Source organism: Chlorocebus sabaeus, chromosome 16, assembly GCF_047675955.1.
Source record: "Chlorocebus sabaeus isolate Y175 chromosome 16, mChlSab1.0.hap1, whole genome shotgun sequence".
NCBI lineage: Eukaryota > Metazoa > Chordata > Mammalia > Primates > Cercopithecidae > Chlorocebus > Chlorocebus sabaeus.
This window is the reverse complement of record NC_132919.1, coordinates 414,557-438,952: the sequence shown is the minus strand read 5'-3', so window position 1 is coordinate 438,952 and position 24,396 is coordinate 414,557. Positions and strand designations below refer to the sequence as shown.

Sequence of the window (24,396 nt, the reverse complement as noted above, 5' to 3'; positions counted from 1 at the left end):
GAGCATGACAGAATGGATTTAAAAAACCATGATACAGCCTGACCAACATGGTGTACCATGTTGACCAACTCCATCTCCACAAACAATATAAAAATTAGCTGGGCGTGGTGGCATATGTCTGTAGTCACAGCTACTCAGGAGACTGAGGTAGGAGGATCGCTTGAGCCTGGAAGCTTGAGGCTGCCATGAGCCGTGTTCACACCAGCGCACTCCAGTTTGGGTGACACAGCAAGATCCTGTCTCAGATATAAGTCAATAAATAAAAATGTAAAACGTGATACAACTATTATGTATGCTGCCTGCAAGAGACACACTTTAGATTCAAAGACACAAATGGGTGGGAAGTAAAAGGAGAGAAAAAGATACTCCATGCAAGCAGTAACCAGAAGAGAGGTGAAGTGGCTCCACAAATAGCAGACAAAATAGGCTTTAAGGCAAAAATTGTTACTAGGGACTAACAAGGACATTTTACAATGACAAAGGGGTCAACTTATCAGGAAACCGTATAATTATAAACCTGTATGCACCTAACAAGAGACCCCCAAAATACATGAAACAAAACCAATAGAAATGAAGGGAGAAACACGTAACCCAACAATCATAGTTGGGGCCTTCAAGGTCCCACTTTCAATAATGGATAGAAAGAGTAGGCAGAGAACCAACAATGAAATAGACTTGAAAAATGGGACCTAACGGACATCTGTAGAACACACCACCCAGCAACTGCACCATGCATGTTCTTCTCTCGTGCCCGTGAGGCGTGCTCCGGGAGAGGCCATATGTTAGGCCGTAAAACAAGACTTGGTAATTTTTCTTATCTTGCTCTGTTTCCCGGGCTGGAGTGCAGTGGCATGATCACGGCTCACTGCAGCCTCAACCTCCCAGGCTTAAGTAGTCCCCGACCCTGCGATGTAAAGCCCAGTGGTGCGGATTCAGGTGCCTGGAAACCCTGGTGACTGTACATGGGCCTGTGATGGGGGACAGGAGAGCCTGGGAGGTCATGCGGGAGGCACACACAGGGGTGAGGTCTGGGAGGCCGTGTGGGAGGCACACGCAGGGGTGGGGTCTGTGTGGTCATGTGGGAGGCACACGCAGGGGTGAGGTCTGGGAGGCCGTGCGGGAGGCACACGCAGGGGTGGGGTCTGTGTGGTCATGCGGGAGGCACACGCAGGGGTGAGGTCTGTGAGGCCATGCGGGAGGCACACGCAGGGATGAGGTCTGGGAGGTCATGCGGGAGGCACACGCAGGGGTGAGGTCTGGGAGGTCTGGTGGGAGGCACACGCAGGGGTGAGGCCTGTGAGGTCATGCGAGAGGCACATGCAGGGGTGGGGTCTGTGAGCTCATGCGGGAGGCACACGCAGGGGTGAGGTCTGGGAGGTCTGTGGGAGGCACACGCAGGGGTGAGGTCTGTGAGGTGATGTGGGAGGCACACGCAGGGGTGGGGTCCGGGAGGCCATGCGGGAGGCACACGCAGGGGTGAGGTCTGTGAGGTCATGCGGGAGGCACACGCAGGGGTGAGGTCTGTGAGGTCATGCGGGAGGCACACGCAGGGGTGGGGTCCGGGAGGCCATGCGGGAGGCACACGCAGGGGTGGGGTCCGGGAGGCCATGCGGGAGGCACACGCAGGGGTGGGGTCTGTGAGGTCATGCGGGAGGCACACGCAGGGGTGGGGTCTGTGAGGTCATGCGGGAGGCACGCACAGGGGTGAGGTCACGCGGGAGGCACATGCAGGGGTGAGGTCTGTGAGGTCATGCGGGAGGCACACACAGGGGTGAGGTCTGTGCGGTCACGCGGGAGGCACACGCAGGGGTGGGGTCCGGGAGGTCACGCAGGAGGCACATGCAGGAGGCACATGCAGGAGTGGGGTCTGGGAGGTCACGCGGGAGGCACACGCAGGGGTCAGCTGCCCCAGGCCCCAGGTTTCCAGCCTTGGCCTGTCCTCTTTCACCTGGCCCACGGGTGATGTGTGCTGTGCTGGCCTTTCTGCAGAGGACAGTGTGGTCAGGGGACCGCCGGGGGCTGTCAGAGCCCCAGCCCTTTGCTCCATACCAGGGCAGCCGTTTCCAGTCCTGAGGGTCGCCACTGATCCTGGCTGGGGCTTGCTGTCGTTCTAGGAGAAGCAGGGGATCGAAGTCCTTCAGTCAGACGCTGCTCTCAAACATCAGGGGCGGGACACTCTGAATGCAGATGTGGGTTCTGAGGGCTCCTTTCTTTTTGAATTCCTGCAGCATTTAGCAGGAGGCTGTGCCGTTTGGTGTCTTATTGTTTATGGTCGAACGCGGGCTGCCTGGAGCGTCGTCTCCAATACTAATAATGACGCCAGCGTCCTGCATGAAGCCGGTGTTGGCACAGTCGGGAACCTCCCGTGTAATTTCTGTGACCACCGGGGAAGTGAGCAGCGCAGATTAGATGATAGACATGTAAGAGTTGATAAAACCTCAGACTGGCCGGCGTAAGGACGTGCGGGGATGTGTGTGTTTAACTTGTTTCCCTTCACAGTCACGTCGCTGGTCCGAGCTGGGACTGAGAGTCTGGCTTCTGATCTCTAATTCCATACTCTGTTCACGACAGAGTGCAGCCAACTGTATTCTGAATTCTCTCAGCAAAGGCTGTCTTATGTCTTCCCTGGTATTTCCTGTCTGTCATCTGTCTGTCTATTCATTTATTCCTCTATCTTGTTCTATAAAAGAATTGAGGGTACTTACAAGAATATATTTATAACTCTCTCTATATTTTATGCATATAAGAAATATGAAGGCTGGGTGTGGTGGCCCATGCCTGTAATCCCAGCACTCTGGGAAGCGGAGGCAAGAGGATTGCCTGAGCCCAGGAGTTCAAGACCAGCGTAGGCAACATAGTGAGACCCTGTCTCTGAAAAAAAAGAAAAAAGGGAGAAGAAATATAAGAAATAAATATAAAAAGACATGTTAATGGCTGGGCACGGTGGCTCGTGCCTGTAATCCCAGTGCTTGGGGAGGCCCCGGCAGGTGGATCACTTGAGTCCAGGAGTTTGAGCCAAGCCTGGGCAACATAGTGAGACCCTGTCTCTATTTTTTTAAAAAAAGATATATTCATAGACAAAATGTAAAGTAGGTATTACATACCGGGCCTATACGTAGATATTTTTTATTGATACATGTGTGTATGTCTGTTTACATATGTCTATACATATATGTGTGTATGTTTATGTACCTGTCACTAAATAGAAATCATAAAATTAAGATCAGGAAAGACATAGATGTAGATTATCTAGAAGGTTGAAGCCAGGGGGAGCGTGAGACCCCTATTCGGGCCATCGAGCTGTATACAGTTTGCTGTATTTGAGCCACACATTTAGCTCTGAGCTAATGAGCAGTCGAGGCAGGAAAAAAAAAATCAGCGACCTGGTTCACGTGGCCCCTGAGGAAAGGGTGGCAGATGCGGATGCTCGTCCAGGCAATTAGACCTGAAGGAGGTTTCTTGCCTGAGTGGTCATTTGTGGGGCCCTGGGTGATAAGGAAAATACGTGGCAAATGTGCCTCTGTGTGTTCTGCCGTCGCCTGGCGGACACCACCAATCCGTCAGGGCTGTTCCCCCCGAGCGCAGAGGCGGCCTCGCTGGGCTTCTGTGCCTGGTGCTCTGGGGGTGGAGTCTGCAGGGAGACAAAACCCGCTTGCTCTGCAGCCCGAGGGCTGCTGGTGATGTCAGGGAGGCCGTGAGGGGTTCTGAGCGGAGATCCTCCCAAGTCCTGGCGAGCGCCTCTGCACGGGTGACACGGGTGGGCCCCGTAGGAGGCGTGAGGGCTGGAAAATGCCTCTGGTTGCCAGTCGGAGGGATCCATCAGGGTGACAAGGGTGGGGAAGTTGTGTCTGGAGCGACACGGGGCACACGCTTGGGATTTCTGGCTTGTTAGCCACTCATTTGTTCCACCCATGTTCAGCAAACACCGATTATGTGCCTGGAGAGCTGCCCGACTCGCTCTGCTCACCCCTCTGGCCCCAGTCGAATGTCGCTTTCTCAGAGTCTCCTCCCCCACCTCCTCCGTCTGCACTGACACTCGCCTCTCCATCACCTCCACTTTTCTATCCCAGCCGATATCGCCGCTTGTCCTGACGTATTTACTGGTGTTTGTTTGCTTTGTGTTTTGTTTTCTCTCCGAGATGGGAGTTCCAGGACGGCAGGGACAGTGTCTGTCTTGCTCATCACTGCGTCCCCAGTCCTAGCGTGGGGTCTAGCACATAGGAGGCGCTCAATTAGTGTTTGTGGAATGAATGGGTGAAAGAATAAAAAGGATACAGAGAGGAGTCCGGTAGAAGATAAGTACATGAACAAATACAGCACAAGCTCAGCACGAAGCAAAGGGACAGGCAACTAGTTATGGGAGTTTGGGGTGGGAGAGGCTCCTTCCAGGAGGGTGGGGAGGTGACGAAAGGCCTCCCGGTGGAGGACATTTGCTGGGTCCGGAAGGATGAGGTGGAGGGAGGGGCACCTGGGGCCCTGGGGATAGCAGGAGCAAAGGCAGAGGCAGACCTGGAGGGGAGAAGAACCAGATTTTGCTTGAGGTGCCCCTAGGGCGGTGGTGGGGAGGAGCGGCCACCCAGGAAGCGTGGATCTGAGGCGGCTGCAGGAGCTCCGCACAGACCAGCTGGGCAGGTTGGGGAGAAGCAGATGTGAGTGGAGCGCAGGGTGAGAGGGGCCTCGGGTAGGCAGGGCAGGAGAAAGAAGAGCTGGGGAACCGGGCAGGCCCGAGTGTGGCCCGGGGGTGGTAGAGGCAATGCCCTGCAAGAATGCACAGCCTTTACTCCCCAGCTCAGTTTATATCCTGCCTCTCCCGCGCCTGTTGGTCCTTGGGGACTGCCGTCCGGCCGGCCCTGGCCCCAGGACCCCACCCCAGCCCCAGCTATGCCAGCTGCCTTCCCGCTGGCCTGGCCCAGCCCTCCAGAAAGGCTTCATGCAGCCAGTTGTCCAGGGAACACCATGCCCCACGCATTACTAATGTTAAAATATGAATCGATCACATCTGTAGCATGTTATCTTGAGCACACCTTCTTTTAATGCTTTGATTTTGCAGTTATAGGTTTATTTTCTTCATTTCTCTCGAGCTTTTTAAGGTGTTTTCTGTCACTCAGCTGAGGACTTTAAATTTCCTATTTATATTAATTATCACATTATTTCGTATACGAGTCATTCAGCTCAGCCCTTTTTGGCTCCTTCTTGCACCTCTCACGTGTGGATTTATTAGGCAATTCAGCACCTACTTTCTTTTTTTTTTTTTTTTCTTTTTTTTTTGAGACGGAGTCTTGCTCTGTCGCCCAGGCTAGAGTGCAGTGGCCGGATCTCAGCTCACTGCAAGCTCCTCCTCTCGGGTTCACGCCATTCTCCTGCCTCAGCCTCCCGAGTAGCTGGGACTACAGGCACCCGCCACCTCGCCCGGCTAGTTTTTTGTATTTTTAGTAGAGACGGGGTTTCACCGTGTTAGCCAGGATGGTCTCGATCTCCTGACCTCGTGATCCGCCCGTCTCGGCCTCCCAAAGTGCTGGGATTACAGGCTTGAGCCACCACGCCTGGCCTTCAGCACCTACTTTCATGTGCAGACTCAATTGGTGAGATTTTACCTGGAGGGTGAGGACGTGTCATGGCCACAGGGCCCTGTTGCTCGCAGTCCCTGGGTCAGAGGATGGTGCCGGATGGGCAGGTGCTAAGGATGCACACACCGCCCTTGGGTTAGCGAGGGCACACCTGTTAGCATGTGTGGTGTGTGGTCTCCTGTGAGGACATCGGGCACCTGCTAGCGTGTGTGGTGTGCAGTCTCCTGTGAGGACGTCAGGCACCTGTTAGCATGTGTGGTGTGCGGTCTCCTGTGAGGACATCGGGCACCTGTTAATATGTGTGGTGTGCGGTCTCCTGTGAGGACGTCGGGCACCTGTTAGTATGTGTGGTGTGCGGTCTCCTGTGAGGACATCAGGCACCTGCTAGCGTGTGTGGTGTACGGTCTCCTGTGAGGACGTCGGGCACCTGTTAGTATGTGTGGTGTGCGATCTCCCGTGAGGGCGTCGGGCACCTGTTAGCGTGTGTGGTGTGCGGTCTCCTGTGAGGACGTCGGGCGCCTGTTAGTGTGTGTGGTGTGCTGTTTCTAGGCAGAACCCGGTGGCTACTGGCCATCTCAAGCCAGCGCTGTGCTTCCTGTCCCAGACAGTGGGTTTATTTCGCAGGAACTCTGGCAAGACCCCAGGAGGACTCTGTATGGCTGGGTCTGGGTCACATGCCCAGCCCGGAGCCAATTACCCTGCCGGGGGGGTGGGGCTATTCTAATTGGTCGTCCTCATCACATTCACAAGGAAGAGGAGGAAGGAGGGGCCTCTTCTCTTGCCCAGGAGGACTGGGCATGACTACTTGGACCTGAAGAGTTATTCTCAAAGAAAGGAAAGGAATGCTGGGTAGACAAAATATATGCCCATTGCAGAACACCAGCAGGGGCCCCCGGCCGTGGCTTTGGTAAAGGTGGTGGGTGCACAGCTGTCTGGACCCTGGAGCTCTGTGAGGGGTGTAAAGTTGTGAAGGTGCCATCTGCACGGCAGTGTGGCTGCGTTCTGCCATTCTCAGCTGTGCAGAGGACAAACACTCAGGCTTCATCACACCTTCGTGACTGGTGCCCCCTGGACCTTCACACAGAGCTAGCCTTTCCATGAAGCAGCCTCTGGACACACGTGGAAACCAGCCCCTCGCGGCCGTGCCTGCCCCAGGGACCGACTGAGATCAGCTCCGGTCGCCGACACGGTCCTCCCGTCTGTTCAGCCTCTGGTCTCTGGATCCGCACGTCTGGCCCTGACATCTGCATCGAGCCCCTGTCCCTGCTGGGTTCAAGTCTCTTTTCCAGAAGCTTGACTCGGCTCAGGCATCTGCTTGATTTGGTGTCACTTGTGTTTCTGAACTTGGTCCTCCCGGCCTGTGGTCCTGCCAGGGGAAGAGCAGAGTGGCCAGGCTGGGCCCTGGTGAAGGAGGCGTCTCTTCTGCACGCACGGCACACGTGCAGGACGGAGCTCAGCTGAGTGCCTGCACGCCTGGGTGTGTGTGTGGGGTCCCGCTCACTCAGAGACGGCTGCTAGCACATTCCACGCTTTCTTTCTTTTCTTTTCTTTTCTTTTTTGATACGGAGTCTCTCTCTGTGTCGCCCAGGCTGGAATGCAATGGCACGATCTTGGCTCACTGCAAGCTCCACCTCCTGGGTTCAAGAGATTCTCCTGCTTCAGCCTCCTGAGTAGCTGGGACGACAGGGGCCCACAACCATGCCTGGCTAAGCCTCGGCCTCCCAAAGTGCTAGGGTTACAGGTGTGAGCCATTGTGCCTGGCCTCCCTATGAATTTTATTTTATTTTTTAAATTTTTTTTTTTTTTTTTTTTTTTTTTTGAGACGGAGTCTCGCTCTGTCGCCCAGGCTGGAGTGCAGTGGTGCGATCTCAGCTCACTGCAAGCTCCGCCTCCCGGGTTCATGCCATTCTCCTGCCTCAGCCTCCTGAGCAGCTGGAACTACAGGCGCCCGCCACCTCGCCCGGCTAGTTTTTTTGTATTTTTTAGTAGAGACGGGGTTTCACCGGGTTAGCAAGGATGGTTTCGATCTCCTGACCTCGTGATCCGCCCGTCTCGGCCTCCCAAAGTGCTGGGATTACAGGCTTGAGCCACCGCGCCCGGCCTATTTTTTAAATTTTAAGACAAGGTCTCACTCTGTCACCGAGGCTGGAGTACGGTGGCTAGATCATGGCTCACAGCAGCCTCAAACTCCTGGGCTCAAGCCCCCCTCCCACCTCAGCCTCCTGAATGGCTGGGGCTACACCATTGCCACCAAGCCCGGCTACTTTTTGTGTTTTTAGTAGAGATAGGGTTTCACCATGTTGGCCAGGCTGGTCTCGAACTCCTGACCTCAGGTGATCTGCCCGCCTCAGCCTCCTGAGTAGCTGGGGTTACAGGCGTGAGCCACTGCACCGGCCTCCTTCCACCCTTTCATATAACCAGCAGCACATATCAGCACTTCTCAGCGTTTTTACTGCAGGATCTTTTCTTCAAATGAAATCCTACCTGGAAGCCTTGACAGATGAAGACGAAAAAGCAGAGTTGCTTTGGGTTGAGCTGTAATAACCCTCCTTGTTCCCAGCCCCCTGCTTCTACCTTCACAGTCCTGAAGATGGTACCCGGCACCCCTGGCTCCTTGGAACCCAGTTTGACAGCCTCTTGGCGATTATATCCCTCTGTCTGTCTGTCTCTCGGCAGCACCTGCTGCTACTCCCATGGGGATACGTTGCTGGTGATGTTTTGTTTTTTTTTTTAAAGCATCAAAACATTTTCTTTTTTCCATCAGTAGCTTGTTGGCACCATGAAAAGGTCAACAAAGAGATCCTTGTCATCCTCCTCCTCCTCTGCAGGAGGACGTCAGGCTGCAAAGGTTCCCTCGCTGTGCCAGGGTTCATTTCATTACCCTTGTCCTCCTGGAGGCACCTCTGGGAAGCTGCTCCATTTGCACGTCTGTCAGGTTATCTGTGCTTCAGTTTGCCTTCCTCCCGAACAGAACAGCCGCCCCCAGAAGGGGCCCGGTCCAGGCAGCCGGGGCTTCGGGAAGCGATGGGATGCTGATGCCCTGTTCCCACCCCCACTGCTGTAAGGACTATATTGGATGCCTTTTCAGAAAATGTGCCCTTTCTAACCAAAAAAAAAAAAAATGCTTGAAATGTGTAAAAGTGGCCAGACGAGCATTGCCACAGAGGGCTGCGGTCTAAGAGGAAGCGTCCCAAGTCTGCTCAGTTTTGGACTCCGTGACTGGGGGACGTGGTGGGGCCTTGCCTGGCTTGCGTCCACGAGGAGAATCCAGGCCTTGGTTTGGCTCCAGCTGGGCCTGCCTGGTGCTGCCACTTATTGACTTAAGTCCCAGTGATTCAGCTCCTCATCTGGAACGCCCGCGGGTCTCCCCTGACAGCGCTGGTGGGAGGGAGAGCGGCCTCCTCCTCCCCTGTGCGGGGCCTTGTCTGGGTGAAGCCCCTCCGTTCCCGGTAGGTGTCTGGGTCTCACGGCTCCCCTGGAGTGTTGAAACATGGGAAGACGCCCCCGTTTTCCTGGAGTTGGGGCCCAGTTCATGCAGGGATTCTCCCAGAACTTTGCTAACTTCCGGGGAAAAGGTTTGTGTCTGCGCTGGGAGAGCGTCTGGTTAATCGTTGACTGGAAACTCGCTTTTCCAGGCTGCCCCAGGTCCTCAAGAGGCAGCCGGGGCTGGAGAACAGGCCTCGTGCCCCGCTGGTGCCTCCAGTGCTCTTTCCGTGTGGTCCTTTGAAACACCCCAGTGGACAGAGATGGATTTGGGGGTGCGGGGTTGTGTGCTAGCAGCAGATGGGCCTGGGGTCAGGCAGAGAATGGGGGCCACGCGGCTGAGCAGACCGGAACATGCTGCTTGTATTGCCTGTTACGCTGTGGGCAGGACCGGCCCAGGGGCTGCGGGCTCTGCGCTCCCTCCCCTGGGATACTCACCTTCGGTGACAAGTCCCCAGATAACTGTGAGATGGGGCCAAAACACCCAAGGGCCCCAAAGAAAGCAAAAAAATAAAGTGCCAAGGCCACGTGTCTTAGAGCAGGAGGGGAGTTTTGAAGACTTTAGAAGGCCGTGTGGCCAGCGGACTTGGTCAGGAGCAACTGTCAGGACTAAGCACTCGCCAAACCCACACGCAGGGGCCCGTTCCAGGACCCTTGCCCCTCGAGGTGCTGTTCCATTTACAACCTATATATAGGTTTACCTCATCAGGCACACAGACAAGCATTTCAGTGTTTTCCTGTTGATTTATTTTCATGTGTATTAGAGCATAACTTGTTTTTTTTTCAGTTGCCTTCTATTTATGGCATATGGGATGGTTTTTCTATTTATGGCGGAGATACGAAGTTTCCTTTGAAAATAAATTTGTTCAAGTAAAAGAGTGGGTTGATTTAAAGGGAAATATTAAGTAAAGAATAGTACAGGGGCCGCACGGGGATGGCAGGTGGCACGTGGATGCCCATGCTTTGGAAATTGCGTGCTGCAGGAATTGAGAGATGAGAAAAAGAAAGGCTCATGGAAGAGGCAGTTGGGGTGCGGGAGGAGTGAAACCCAGCTAGGTGGAGATGGAGGGTGAGTCTGTACTTATAGGTCCAGAAATGTGGGCACGATTCTTGGTGTGGTCTATTTTGGCTGCAGCAGGCAAGTCCCACAGGGAACAGAGGGTAGGGTGGGACTGTATTGTAGAGGACCATCGGTCTCAGGGTGTGGCCTCTGAACTTTTCAGGAGGCAGTGGGAGCCATTGAGGGTGCTTGAGGAGGGGAGTGTTTCTTGACAGTCCTTGAAGAGTCTCATTTTACCAGGACTGAAGGCAGATAACCAGTCAAGGGCCCAAGTAGAGAGGGTTTCAGAAGGCAGACTAGGGCCATAGCCAAAGACAAGCCGCCCAGCCACCCAGGCCATCCCTTACTGGCTTGGAGGGCAGCCTAGAGGCGCTGGAGAGAGGCGGTTCGGAGGTGGACGAGCTGAGCCCTGGCCCTCTGTGGGGAGGCCGTGGGTGATGGGCAGGTCAGAAGTTGTGCGTGGAGTCCTGGAAGGGAGGGGCATCTTCTCCTGGCTGGGCTGGGAGGAGATGGTGAGAGCTACTCAGTGACCTCTTCCTGGAGCCTCCTGGCCTAGCACGGAGTGTTCTGGAATGTTCTGGAATGTTCTGGGGGAAGTGGGTGCGGTCGGCTGAAGGAAGCTGCCTCTGGGCCAGAGTTCATTTGGGAGGAGGAAGCCTGCTGTTTCCTGCCCTCTGGTTTGGCCCAGATGCCCTTGGCTGATGGCCCCAGGCCGGGATTTCATTCATCATCAGGGTCTGCCGTTGTTTTAAACTCCCATTTCATCTTCTTAGTGTGGAGAAGTTCACCAGCATTCAGGGACCAGCTTAGTTTAAAAAACAGGTTTGTTTTGTTTTGTTTTGTTTTGTTTTGTTTTGTTTTGTGAGGGCTTGCTACATACCAGATACTGTGTTTGGAACTATTTTTTTTGTTGTTGTTTTTTGGAGATGGGGTCTCGCTATGTCACCAGGCTGGAGTGCAGTGGCGCGAACTCAGCTCACTGCAACCTCCGCCTTCTGGGTTTAAGTGATTCCCCTGCCTCAGCCTCCTCAGGAGCTGGGATTACAGGCACACACCACCACGCCCAGCTAATTTTTGTATTTTTAGTAGAGATGGGGTTTCACCATGTTGGCCAGGATGGTCTCGATCTCTTGACCTCATGATCCGCCCACCTCGGCCCCCCAAAGTGCTGGGATTACAGGCGTGAGCCACCGCGCCCGGATAATTTTTGCATTTTTAGTAGAGATGGGGTTTCATTATGTTGGCCAGGCTGGTCTCAATCTCGTGATCCGCCCGCCTCAGCCTCCTGAAGTGCTAGGATTACAGGCGTGAGCCACTGCGCCCAGCCTGGAACTTTTACTCGGTTACCACAATTCACTATGGACAAAACCTGTTGAGAAATGCATTATTTATTACCTCTGTCGTACAGAGGGAGAAATGGAGTGGAGGGACATGTAACAAGCCCCACAGTAAACCACTGGTGAGCTGTAGAGTCCAATTGCAAACTTACGCCTCTGAAAAGAAGGCCGTGTGTGCAGTAGTGAGGCTGTGGACACGCTGTTTAACTTGGAGGAAGCTAATTGGCCTCTGTGGGCCTGTGTGTGGGTGTGGGCTGTCCCTGCAGTGTGCTGGGCACATCTGTAATATCGGGGTGCTGAGGGCACCCGCTGGGATTGCAGGGGAGATTGTGAGTGATGATATAGGTAAGGTGTTACAGAAATGTCAGCTACTGCTGCTGTTACTGTATAAAACCAGAGTTGCAGAATCCTGGACTCAATTTTACTGGAAGACATTTTTGGAAGGGATATCTCTTAGGGTGGAGCAGAAGCATCATTCTCATTAAATTGAATTACTAATTAGTACATTTTTAACATTTATTTCTATTAAAAAGTTTTTTTTATACAGATGGGGTCTTGCTACATTGCCCAGGTTGGTCTCGAACTCCTGGCCTCAAGCAATCCTCCCACTTTGGCCTCCTAAAGGGTTGGGATTACAGGCGTGGTCCACTGTGCCCAGTCATTTTAATTTTAAAAATCATCGATATATGGTGGGATAGAATGTGAATTTCACCTTAAAGCCGTTTTGAGTTTGGGCTGGCGATTTCTGGGCACACTCCTGGCCCCTGGATGTTGGGAGATATGGGTGACATGGGGAAGGGGAGGGTCTGTTCACTGTCCTCTCTTTTCAGCCTGACTTTAGTGAAAGCTCGAGGTGCACTTGGCTATTTCTACGGCTTCAGCCCTCCTAGCTCTGCCCAAGATGGTGCCAGCGAGCTGTGACGTCAGGGCAGTCACTAACCTGCCCAGACCAGTTTCCCTCCCGCCCAGCTACCCTAGTTCCCTGAGTGAGTTTCCTCTTCCTTTCTGGCACTTCTGGGAGGACAGTTCTCTCCCTGGAATGCAGCCTTCTGCCTGCCAAGTCCCTCCTTTTTCCTCTGAGCGCTGCACCACGTTCTTCTCTTTGAAGCCCTCCGGGACTGCCACAGAGCAAGATCTTCCCTGCGCCTTCTCTTTGCTCCCGGTGTTCTTTGCATGGCCCCAGCATTTATTGGAGCCACTGTCCGAGTCCTTCAGGATTCATCTTGTGCACCGTGCAGTATGCACTGGTTCTTCGGAGGCAGCACAATGGAGGTGACCCTTCTCCCCGTGCACCTTCCAGAGATTGACACGTAAACAAAGAAATAAACACAGATTCCAGCTGTGATGCCTGTGATGAAGGATAAGAATTGGGGCCCAGTATTTGTTGACCTTTCAACGTTCTGCACTCCCAAGGGAGGGCTGCGTGGTGGGGATGGAACACAGGCGTGGACAGTACGTACCTTCCTCCTTTAGCAAACAGGGATGACGAGCTCCTGTGGTTAATCCACACAAAAGCGTTCGGGACGGTGTGACACCCAAAGGTAATATTAGTGGCATGGCAAGATTCTTCCCCGTTGATGATGATGGATGTGGTATTTTTTTTCTCTATGAAGAAGAAAATTTAAAATTTTTTCATTGCATTTGGTAGCACTTTTTTGTTTTTTTGAACAGTGTTAGGATTACAGAAAAAAATTAAACAGGAAGTACAGAGTTCCCGTCTAACCTTTTACCTCTTTCAGTTTCCCATGATTAACATCTTGCTTTGGTGTGGTACATTGGTTACAATAAACGTGGTAATACTGATACATTATTATTAACCAAGATGTATAGTGTACACTTAGGGTTCTATCTTGCAGGCGTAGGTTCTATGGGCTTCAAAAAATGTGTAAAGACGTGTAGAGAATAATAACTTCACTGCCTTCCAAATCCCCTGCAATCCATTTCCTCGTTCTTCCCGTTCCACCCCCAAATCCCTGGTCTTTTTCTTGTCTCCATAGTTTGGCTTTTTTCAGAATGTAATAGACGTTGTTGGAACCGTGCCGTAAGTAGCCCTTACAGACTGGTTTCCTTCTCTTAGCAGCATGCATTTAAGATTCCTCCATGTCTGTCTGTGGCTTGCCAGCTCTTTTTTTTTTTTTTTTTTTAAACTCCTTCTTGCAGAGAAGGGTTACCCTATAGACAGTGTGCCCAGAGTAGCCTCATTTTTCTTTTTCTTTTTTTTTTTTCTGAGATAGAGTCTCGCTCTGTCGCCCAGGCTGGGAGTGCAGTGGCCGGATCACAGCTCACTGCAAGCTCCGCCTCCTGGATTCACGCCATTCTCCTGCCTCAGCCTCCCGAGTAGCTGGGACTACAGGTGTGTCCCACCTCGCCTGGCTAGTTTTTTGTATTTTTTTAGTAGAGACGTGGTTTCACCGTGTTAGTCAGGATGGTCTCGATCTCCTGACCTCGTGATCTGCCCCCTTCGGCCTCCCAAAGTGCTGGGATTACAGGCTTGAGCCACCTCGCCCAGCTCATTTTTCTTTAAATTAATTAAATTAATTAATTTTTTTTTTTTTGTAGAGACAGGATTTCGCCATTATGCCAAGTCTGGTCTTGAATTCCTAGCCTCAAGTAATCCTTTTACCTCGGCCTCCTAAAATGCTGGGATTACAGGCATGAGCCATTCTGCCCAACCTTACTAGCTCATTTTTTTTAATCGCTGAATTATGTTTCATCATATGAATATATGGTGCTATATTTTGTTTATTCATCTGATGAAGGATATCTTGGTTGCTTCCAAGTTTTTGCAACTATGAATAAATATTTAGTAAATATGAGGGTGCCGGTTCTTGAACAGAGATAACTGTTCAGTTCATTTGCATAAACTGTCAGTCATTTGCATAAACGGTCAGGTCATTTGCATAAATGGTCAGTTCATTTGCATATACAAGGAATGTGCTTGCTGGATCCTTCGGTAAGAGTATAGTCAACTTTGTAACAAAATACCTTGTCAAGTGGCTGTACTGGTTTTTTTTTTTTTTTTTTTGGAACAGAGTCTTGCTCTGTCACTCAGGCTGGAGCTGAGTGTGGTTGTACTGTCATGGCTCCCTGCCGCCTCGAGCTCCAGGGCCCAAGCCATCCTCCCATCTCAGCCTCCTGAGGAGCTGAGACTGTGGGCATGTGCCCTCACGCCTGGCTAAACATGTTTTTATTTTTCATAGATACAGAGTCCCACTGTGCTGCCCGGGTTGGCTGTGCCGTTTTGCAGTGTTTTGGGGGGTTCCTGTTGAAAACTTTTTTATTTTTCGTAGATACAGAGTCCCACTGTGCTGTCCGGGTTGGCTGTGCTGTTTTGCAGCGTTTTGGGGGTTCCTGTTGCCACACATCCTCACCAGCATTTGGTGATGTCAGTGTCACCAGCATTTGGTGATGTCAGTGTTTCGAATCTGGGCTGTTCTAATAGGTGTGTAGTAGTATCTTGTTTTAATTTGCAGTTCCCTAATTACATATCATGTTGGGCATCTTTTCATTGGCTTGTTTGCCGTTTGTGTATCTTCAGTGAAGTGTCTGTTGTTTGTTTTCTTATTTTTGACGAAATAGTGTTTTTCTATGTAGAATCTTACCTGTTGTCTCTGACTTATCTGAAAGGAGAAGGAAAAAAGATTGTGTGTGTACACGGGATGGCTATGAAATGGTGCGGCTGTGTCCCCACCCAAATCTCATCTTGCACTGTGGGAGGGACCCGGTGGGAAGTCATTGAATCACGGGGGCAGGCGTTTCCCGTGCTGTTCTTGTGATAGTGAGTAAGTCTCACGAGAGCTGATGGTTCTCTAGGGGGGAATTTCCCTGCACGAGCTCCCTCTTTTCCTGCTGCCATCCACTAAGATGTGACTTGCTCCTCCTTGTCTTGCACCATGGTTGTGAGGCTTCCCCAGCCACGTGGAACTGTAAGTCCATTAAACCTCTTTCTTTGGTAAATTGCCCAGTCTCGGGTAGGCCTTAGCAGCAGCGTGAAGACGGACTAATACAACTGCGACGGGGAAAGGCCCCAAACACACATAGTTCTGTCCAGCCCAGAGTACCATGAAGTGTGAGAAGCTGGACTACGCTTGTGGTTAAGAGTTTATGCTTGGAGTTCACATGCTGGACCTTTGTCACTTACCAGCTGTCATTCACCTCTCGGAGCCTCAGTTTGCTCACCTGTACAATGGGGGTGTTAAAACCTGCCTCATAGGGTTACTTGGAAAGATAAAGGAGATGATTCCATAAAACACTTGGCACTAAGCCTGGCAAATGGTAAGCCCTCAATGGTGGTTCTCCTAATTGATTATTGACAGACAAACCTTTCACCTCCTCCATGTGACATTTTGTGTTTCCCTTATGTCCTGGTCTTTAAGACTCAGAGCCCACTAGCATCCCATTTGTCCTTACAGTGCAAAGTCGGTGTGTGTGTGCAGACGGGGAACACGCATGCCCCAGCAGGGTGTGTATGCAGACGGGGAGCGTGCATGCCCCAGCAGGGTGTGTGTGCAGACGGGGAGCGTGCATGCCCCAGCAGGGTGTGCACACAGATGGGGAACACGCATGCCTCAGCAGGGTGTGTGCAGACGGGGAGCACGCATGCCCCAGCAGGGTGTGTGTGCAGATGGGGAGCGTGCATGCCCCAGCAGGGTGTGTGCAGACGGGGAGCACGCATGCCCCAGCAGGGTGTGTGTGCAGACGGGGAGCACGCATGCCCCAGCAGGGTGTGTGTGCAGACGGGGAGCACGCATGCCCCAGCAGAGTGTGTGTGCAGACGGGGAGCGCGCATGCCCCAGCAGGGTGTGTGTGCAGACGGGGAGCGCGCATGCCCCAGCAGGGTGTGTGCAGACGGGGAGCGTGCATGCCCCTGTAGGGTGTGTGTGCAGATGGGGAGCGCACATGCCCCAGCGGGCACCCACTTCTCAGCCTCAGGGCGCTGCTCCTGGCCTCCTCTCACTTGCCCCAGGACTCAGTTCTCTAGCCAGTCCTGGGTGGTTGTTTCTGTTTCCCCAAGTCTGGCTACACAGGTGTAGAAACCCCAGCGATCCCCCTTCCAGCTTCTCTGAGCATGAACCCCTGGTGGGTTTGTTTGAGGAAGTTCCTGCTAATGGCAATGAGAAGTTAGAGAGGTGGGAAAGTGACCAGGCAGACGGAGTCCTCACAGCAGTGGCTGTAGACTTGCCAGCTACTGGCACCTTTGCGGATGGGATTTACGGTGTTGTGCTTGTTTGCCTTTGAGACAGAGACTCACTCTGTTGCCCAGCCTGGAGTGCAGTGGTACGATCACGGCTGTCTGCAGCCTTAACCTCCCCAGGCTCAGGTGACCCTCCTACCTCAGCCTCCCAAGTAGCTGGGATTACAGGTGCATGTCACTGAGCCCAGCTAATTTTTTGTGTGCTTTTTTTTTTTTTTTTCAGAGACAAGGTTTCACCATGTTGCCCAGGCTGGTTTCAAACTTCTGGGCTTAATGGATCCTCCCGTCTTGGCCTCCCAAAATGCTGGGACTACAGGCTAGGATGGTTTTTGATATGGCTTCACCAAAGGCCTCCTGCCTCTCAGCAAGGCCATGTGGCCTTTCCCCTCATGCTGATTCCTCTTCCCAGTAGATACACTTTCTATTCATCAGGCCTCCTGCCCAGATGTGAGCCCCTCTGGGCATTTCCCACAATACAGAAGAGGATGATGGTGAGGGTAGTGATGATTGATGGTGACAATGTCTGATGGTGGTGATGGTGATGATGACTGATGGCGGTGAATATGATGATGATGGTGATGGGGTGATGATGGTGATGATGGTGAGGGTGATGATAGTGGTATTGGTGACAATGATGGTGATGATGGTGGTGACAGAGATGACAGTGATGGTGATAATGATGATGACTGATGGTGATGATAGTGATGATGACTGATGGAGGTGAATATGATGATGATGGTGGCACTGATGGTGATAGCGATTATGGTGTTGGTGATGATAGTGGTATCGGTGATGATGATGGTGATGATGGTGGTGACAGAGATGACAGTGATGGTGATGGTAATGATGGTGATGGTGGTGATGATGGTGAGGGTGGCGATGATGATGAGGGTGATGATAGTGGTATCGGTGACGATGATGGTGATGATGGTGGTGACACAGATGACAGTGATGATGATGGTAATGATGGTGATGGTGGTGATGATGGTGAGGGTGGTGATGATGACGATGATGGTGATGATGGTGAGGGTGATGATAGTGGTATCGGTGACGATGATGGTGATGGTGGTGACACAGATGACAGTGATGATGGTAATGACGATGATGATGGTAATGATGGTGATGGTGATGATGGTGATGGTGGTGATGATGGTGATGGTGGTGATGATGGTGAGGGTGATGATAGTGGTATCGGTGACGATGGTGATGGTGGTGACACAGATGACAGTGATGATGATGGTAATGACGATGATGATGGTAATGATGGTGATGGTGGTGATGGTGGTGATGATGGTGAGGGTGATGATAGTGGTATCGGTGACGATGATGGTGATGGTGGTGACACAGATGACAGTGATGATGATGGTAATGACGATGATGATGGTAATGATGGTGATGGTGATGATGGTGATGGTGGTGATGATGGTGAGGGTGATGATAGTGGTATCGGTGACGATGATGGTGATGATGGTGGTGACACAGATGACAGTGATGGTGATGGTAATGATGGTGATGGTGGTGATGATGGTGAGGGTGGTAATGATGGTGATGGTGGTGATGAGGGTGAGGGTGATGATAGTGGTATCGGTGATGATGATGGTGATGATGGTGGTGACACAGATGACAGTGATGGTGATGGTAATGATGGTGATGGTGGTGATGATGGTGAGGGTGGTGATGATGGTGATGGTGGTGATGATGGTGAGGGTGATGATAGTGGTATCAGTGACGATGATGGTGATGGTGGTGGTGACACAGATGACAGTGATGATGATGGTAATGACGATGATGATGGTAATGATGGTGATGGTGATGATGGTGATGGTGGTGATGATGATGAGGGTGATGATAGTGGTATCGGTGACGATGATGGTGATGGTGGTGACACAGATGACAGTGATGATGATGGTAATGATGATGATGGTAATGATGGTGATGGTAATGATGGTGATGGTGGTGATGATGGTGAGGGTGATGATAGTGGTATCGGTGACGATGATGGTGATGATGGTGGTGACACAGATGACAGTGATGGTGATGGTAATGATGGTGATGGTGGTGATGATGGTGAGGGTGGTGATGATGGTGATGGTGGTGATGATGGTGAGGGTGATGATAGTGGTATCGGTGACGATGATGGTGATGATGGTGGTGACACAGATGACAGTGATGGTGATGGTAATGATGGTGATGGTGGTGATGATGGTGAGGGTGGTGATGATGGTGATGGTGGTGATGATGGTGAGGGTGATGATAGTGGTATCGGTGACGATGATGGTGATGGTGGTGGTGACACAGATGACAGTGATGATGATGGTAATGACGATGATGATGGTAATGATGGTGATGGTGATGATGGTGATGGTGGTGATGATGATGAGGGTGATGATAGTGGTATCGGTGACGATGATGGTGATGGTGGTGACACAGATGACAGTGATGATGATGGTAATGACGATGATGATGGTAATGATGGTGATGGTAATGATGGTGATGGTGGTGATGATGGTGAGGGTGATGATAGTGGTATCGGTGACGATGATGGTGATGATGGTGGTGACACAGATGACAGTGATGGTGATGGTAATGATGGTGATGGTGGTGATGATGGTGAGGGTGGTGATGGTGATGGTGGTGATGATGGTGAGGGTGATGATAGTGGTATCGGTGACGATGATGGTGATGATGGTGGTGACACAGATGACAGTGATGATGATGGTAATGACGATGATGATGGTAATGATGGTGATGGTGATGATGGTGATGGTGGTGATGATGGTGAGGGTGGTGATGGTGATGGTGGTGATGATGGTGAGGGTGATGATAGTGGTATCGGTGACGATGATGGTGATGATGGTGGTGACACAGATGACAGTGATGATGATGGTAATGACGATGATGATGGTAATGATGGTGATGGTGATGATGGTGATGGTGGTGATGATGATGAGGGTGATGATAGTGGTATCGGTGACGATGATGGTGATGGTGGTGACACAGATGACAGTGATGATGATGGTAATGACGATGATGATGGTAATGATGGTGATGGTGATGATGGTGATGGTGGTGATGATGGTGAGGGTGATGATAGTGGTATCGGTGACGATGATGGTGATGATGGTGGTGACACAGATGACAGTGATGATGATGGTAATGATGGTGATGGTAATGATGGTGATGGTGGTGATGATGGTGAGGGTGATGATAGTGGTATCGGTGACGATGATGGTGATGATGGTGGTGACACAGATGACAGTGATGGTGATGGTAATGATGGTGATGGTGGTGATGATGGTGAGGGTGGTGATGATGGTGATGGTGGTGATGATGGTGAGGGTGATGATAGTGGTATCGGTGACGATGATGGTGATGATGGTGGTGACACAGATGACAGTGATGATGATGGTAATGACGATGATGATGGTAATGATGGTGATGGTGATGATGGTGATGGTGGTGATGATGATGAGGGTGATGATAGTGGTATCGGTGATGATGATGGTGATGGTGGTGACACAGATGACAGTGATGATGATGGTAATGACGATGATGATGGTAATGATGGTGATGGTGATGATGGTGATGGTGGTGATGATGGTGAGGGTGATGATAGTGGTATCGGTGACGATGATGGTGATGATGGTGGTGACACAGATGACAGTGATGATGATGGTAATGATGGTGATGGTGGTGATGATGGTGAGGGTGGTGATGATGACGATGATGGTGATGATGGTGAGGGTGATGATAGTGGTATCGGTGACGATGATGGTGATGGTGGTGACACAGATGACAGTGATGATGATGGTAATGATGGTGATGGTGATGATGGTGATGGTGGTGATGATGGTGAGGGTGATGATAGTGGTATCGGTGACGATGATGGTGATGGCGGTGACACAGATGACAGTGATGATGATGGTAATGACGATGATGATGGTGATGATGGTGATGGTGGTGATGATGGTGAGGGTGATGATAGTGGTATCGGTGACGATGATGGTGATGATGGTGGTGACACAGATGACAGTGATGGTGATGATGGTGATGATGGTGAGGGTGATGATAGTGGTATTGGTGATGATGATGGTGATGATGGTGGTGACACAGATGACAGTGATGGTGATGGTAATGACGATGATGATGGTAATGATGGTGAGGGTGGTGATGGTGATGGTGGTGATGATGGTGAGGGTGATGATAGTGGTATCGGTGACGATGATGGTGATGATGGTGGTGACACAGATGACAGTGATGATGATGGTAATGACGATGATGATGGTAATGATGGTGATGGTGGTGATGGTGATGGTGGTGATGATGGTGAGGGTGGTGATGGTGATGGTGGTGATGATGGTGAGGGTGATGATAGTGGTATCGGTGACGATGATGGTGATGATGGTGGTGACACAGATGACAGTGATGATGATGGTAATGACGATGATGATGGTAATGATGGTGATGGTGATGATGGTGATGGTGGTGATGATGATGAGGGTGATGATAGTGGTATCGGTGACGATGATGGTGATGGTGGTGACACAGATGACAGTGATGATGATGGTAATGACGATGATGATGGTAATGATGGTGATGGTGATGATGGTGATGGTGGTGATGATGGTGAGGGTGATGATAGTGGTATCGGTGACGATGATGGTGATGATGGTGGTGACACAGATGACAGTGATGATGATGGTAATGATGGTGATGGTAATGATGGTGATGGTGGTGATGATGGTGAGGGTGATGATAGTGGTATCGGTGACGATGATGGTGATGATGGTGGTGACACAGATGACAGTGATGGTGATGGTAATGATGGTGATGGTGGTGATGATGGTGAGGGTGGTGATGATGGTGATGGTGGTGATGATGGTGAGGGTGATGATAGTGGTATCGGTGACGATGATGGTGATGATGGTGGTGACACAGATGACAGTGATGATGATGGTAATGACGATGATGATGGTAATGATGGTGATGGTGATGATGGTGATGGTGGTGATGATGATGAGGGTGATGATAGTGGTATCGGTGATGATGATGGTGATGGTGGTGACACAGATGACAGTGATGATGATGGTAATGACGATGATGATGGTAATGATGGTGATGGTGATGATGGTGATGGTGGTGATGATGGTGAGGGTGATGATAGTGGTATCGGTGACGATGATGGTGATGATGGTGGTGACACAGATGACAGTGATGATGATGGTAATGATGGTGATGGTGGTGATGATGGTGAGGGTGGTGATGATGACGATGATGGTGATGATGGTGAGGGTGATGATAGTGGTATCGGTGACGATGATGGTGATGGTGGTGACACAGATGACAGTGATGATGATGGTAATGATGGTGATGGTGATGATGGTGATGGTGGTGATGATGGTGAGGGTGATGATAGTGGTATCGGTGACGATGATGGTGATGGCGGTGACACAGATGACAGTGATGATGATGGTAATGACGATGATGATGGTGATGATGGTGATGGTGGTGATGATGGTGAGGGTGATGATAGTGGTATCGGTGACGATGATGGTGATGATGGTGGTGACACAGATGACAGTGATGGTGATGATGGTGATGATGGTGAGGGTGATGATAGTGGTATTGGTGATGATGATGGTGATGATGGTGGTGACACAGATGACAGTGATGGTGATGGTAATGACGATGATGATGGTAATGATGGTGATGGTGATGATGGTGATGGTGGCGATGATGGTGAGGGTGATGATAGTGGTATCGGTGACGATGATGGTGATGATGGTGGTGACACAGATGACAGTGATGGTGATGGTAATGATGGGGATGATGGTAATGATGGTGCATATCATGATGATGACGATGGTGATGATGAGGACAGCCATGATGGCCCTACCCTGAGAGTGCACACTGTGACAGGCTTTGTGCTGGTTGTGTTGCCTGCACCACCTCTATCAGGTTTTCTCAACTCAAGTGCTTTGGCATTTAGGCCGGATAACTCTGTTACGGGGGCTGGTTTGTGCCTCAGGGATGTTTAGCAGCATTCCTGGCCTCTACCCACTGGATGGATAGTGGTTAGTAGCACCCCCTACTATGTCTCCAGATATTTCCAAAAGTCTCTTGGGGGACAAAATCACTCTGATTCAGAACCACCGATTGAATTTATTCTTCCCAGTAGCCCCAGGAGGCAGCTACTCATTTATGGATGATGCACCTAAGGCTTAGAGAAGTGAAGGAAGTTGCCCGAGGTCACCAAGCTCGTAATTCACAGAGCCAGAATGCAAACCTCAGATACGCGACCCTGAACCCGGACCTGTAACCACTGCCCTTTGTCACCTGGCAGAAGAAGATAATTTGTCAGCCTGCTAGCGGGGCTACCTGGAGTGTGTGACTGGGTTGAACGCCTGCTTGGTCAGCCCCAGCATCCTTTGCCAGATTCATTTGGAGGTAATAAAAACAGTGGCTCTGCCCATTTTCTGACTCGCTTTGAACTCAGAGAGCTGAATGTGTTAAAGTAGAGACGGTCTCCACAGTCCCCAGTCCTGTGCCACGATAGGGAAGTCCTGCATCTTCTCCTTCCTTCAGGCAGCCGTGTCACCTGGTGTGTCACCTGTGGACACCTGTGGGGAGCAGGAACAGGCATGGATGTGATTTTTTGCGAGTGGGAGCTCCCAAGGTCCTTGTCTGTGTTCTCCTAATGTTGTGAACCTGGTTTTTATGGGTTGAATGCCCAAGCTATCTACTTGTAATTTTACTTTTATAATAATTTGTTATGAATAATTAAAAACATGCAGCAAAGTGGAACAAATATTATAGTGAAACTTACATGCCTGACCTTCGGATTCCATCACTGACAATTTCCTTTATCTGTTGTGGTGTTTCTTGTTTTTGGAACCCAGATTAGTATCATGTCTGACTGGTTGGTCAATGAGACACTATAAATTCTTTGTGAGGAGAAGAAATTCATAACATACCCAGTGGACATGAGGCAAAGATGGTCTTCATTCACCAGAGTAATGGGGGAGGTCATGGATGTCCTTCTAATCACCATCACCAATCATCACCACAAACAAACCCCATTCCCTTTTGCTGTCACCCTTCCCCGACCCCAAGAAGCCCTAGGCAACCACGAATCTACTTTCTGTCTCTATAAATTTGTCTGTTCTGAACATTTTACATAAATGGAATCATATAATATGTGGTCTTTTTTGACTGGCTTCTTTTAGCAGATTTTCAAGGTTTGTCTGTGTCATAGTAGGAATTGATACTTCATTCCTTTTTATAGCCAAATAATATTCCTTTGTATGGATACATCATATATTGTTTGTCCTTCTTCCAGTCGATGGACATTTGTGTTGTTTCCCATTTTGGTTATTGTGAATGGTGCTGCTATGAACACTGGTGTACAGGTTTTTATTTGAACATCTGCTTTCAATTATTTTGGGTCTATGCCTGGGAGCGGAATTGTTGAGTCAGATGATAATTCTGTGTTAACTTGTCGAGGAACTGCCCAACTGTCTTCCATAGTGGCTTCCATTTTCCATTCCCGCCAACAAGGCACAAGTGTGCCAGTTCCTCCACATCCTCACGAACACTTGTTATTTTTCATATTTTTTCGTGTAGCCATCCTAGTGGATGTGAAGTGGTATCTCATGGTGGTTTTGATTTGTATTTTCCTGATGGTTAATGATGTTGAGTCTTTTTTCCAGGTGATTTTTGGGCATTTGCGTATCTTCTTTGGGGAAATGTCTTTTC

At 50.7% G+C, this 24,396-nt stretch overlaps 1 protein-coding gene across 3 annotated transcripts in view; it reads left to right on the top strand.

The window, feature by feature from the left end:
• Nucleotides 1–24,396, top strand: part of RPH3AL (rabphilin 3A like (without C2 domains)) — a 184,650-nt gene that overhangs the window by 19,458 nt on the left and 140,796 nt on the right. Inside the window, exon 1 of one of the 3 annotated variants that reach the window (XM_073023835.1) lies at nucleotides 8,892–9,016. The exons of 1 other annotated variant lie outside the window; for it this stretch is intronic. The gene's annotated coding sequence lies outside the window, so the exon portion shown is untranslated. Of the gene's footprint in view, nucleotides 1–8,891; nucleotides 9,017–9,054; nucleotides 9,143–24,396 lie in introns of those variants that run through there. One more of the 3 variants, XM_073023839.1, reaches the window with a different exon arrangement.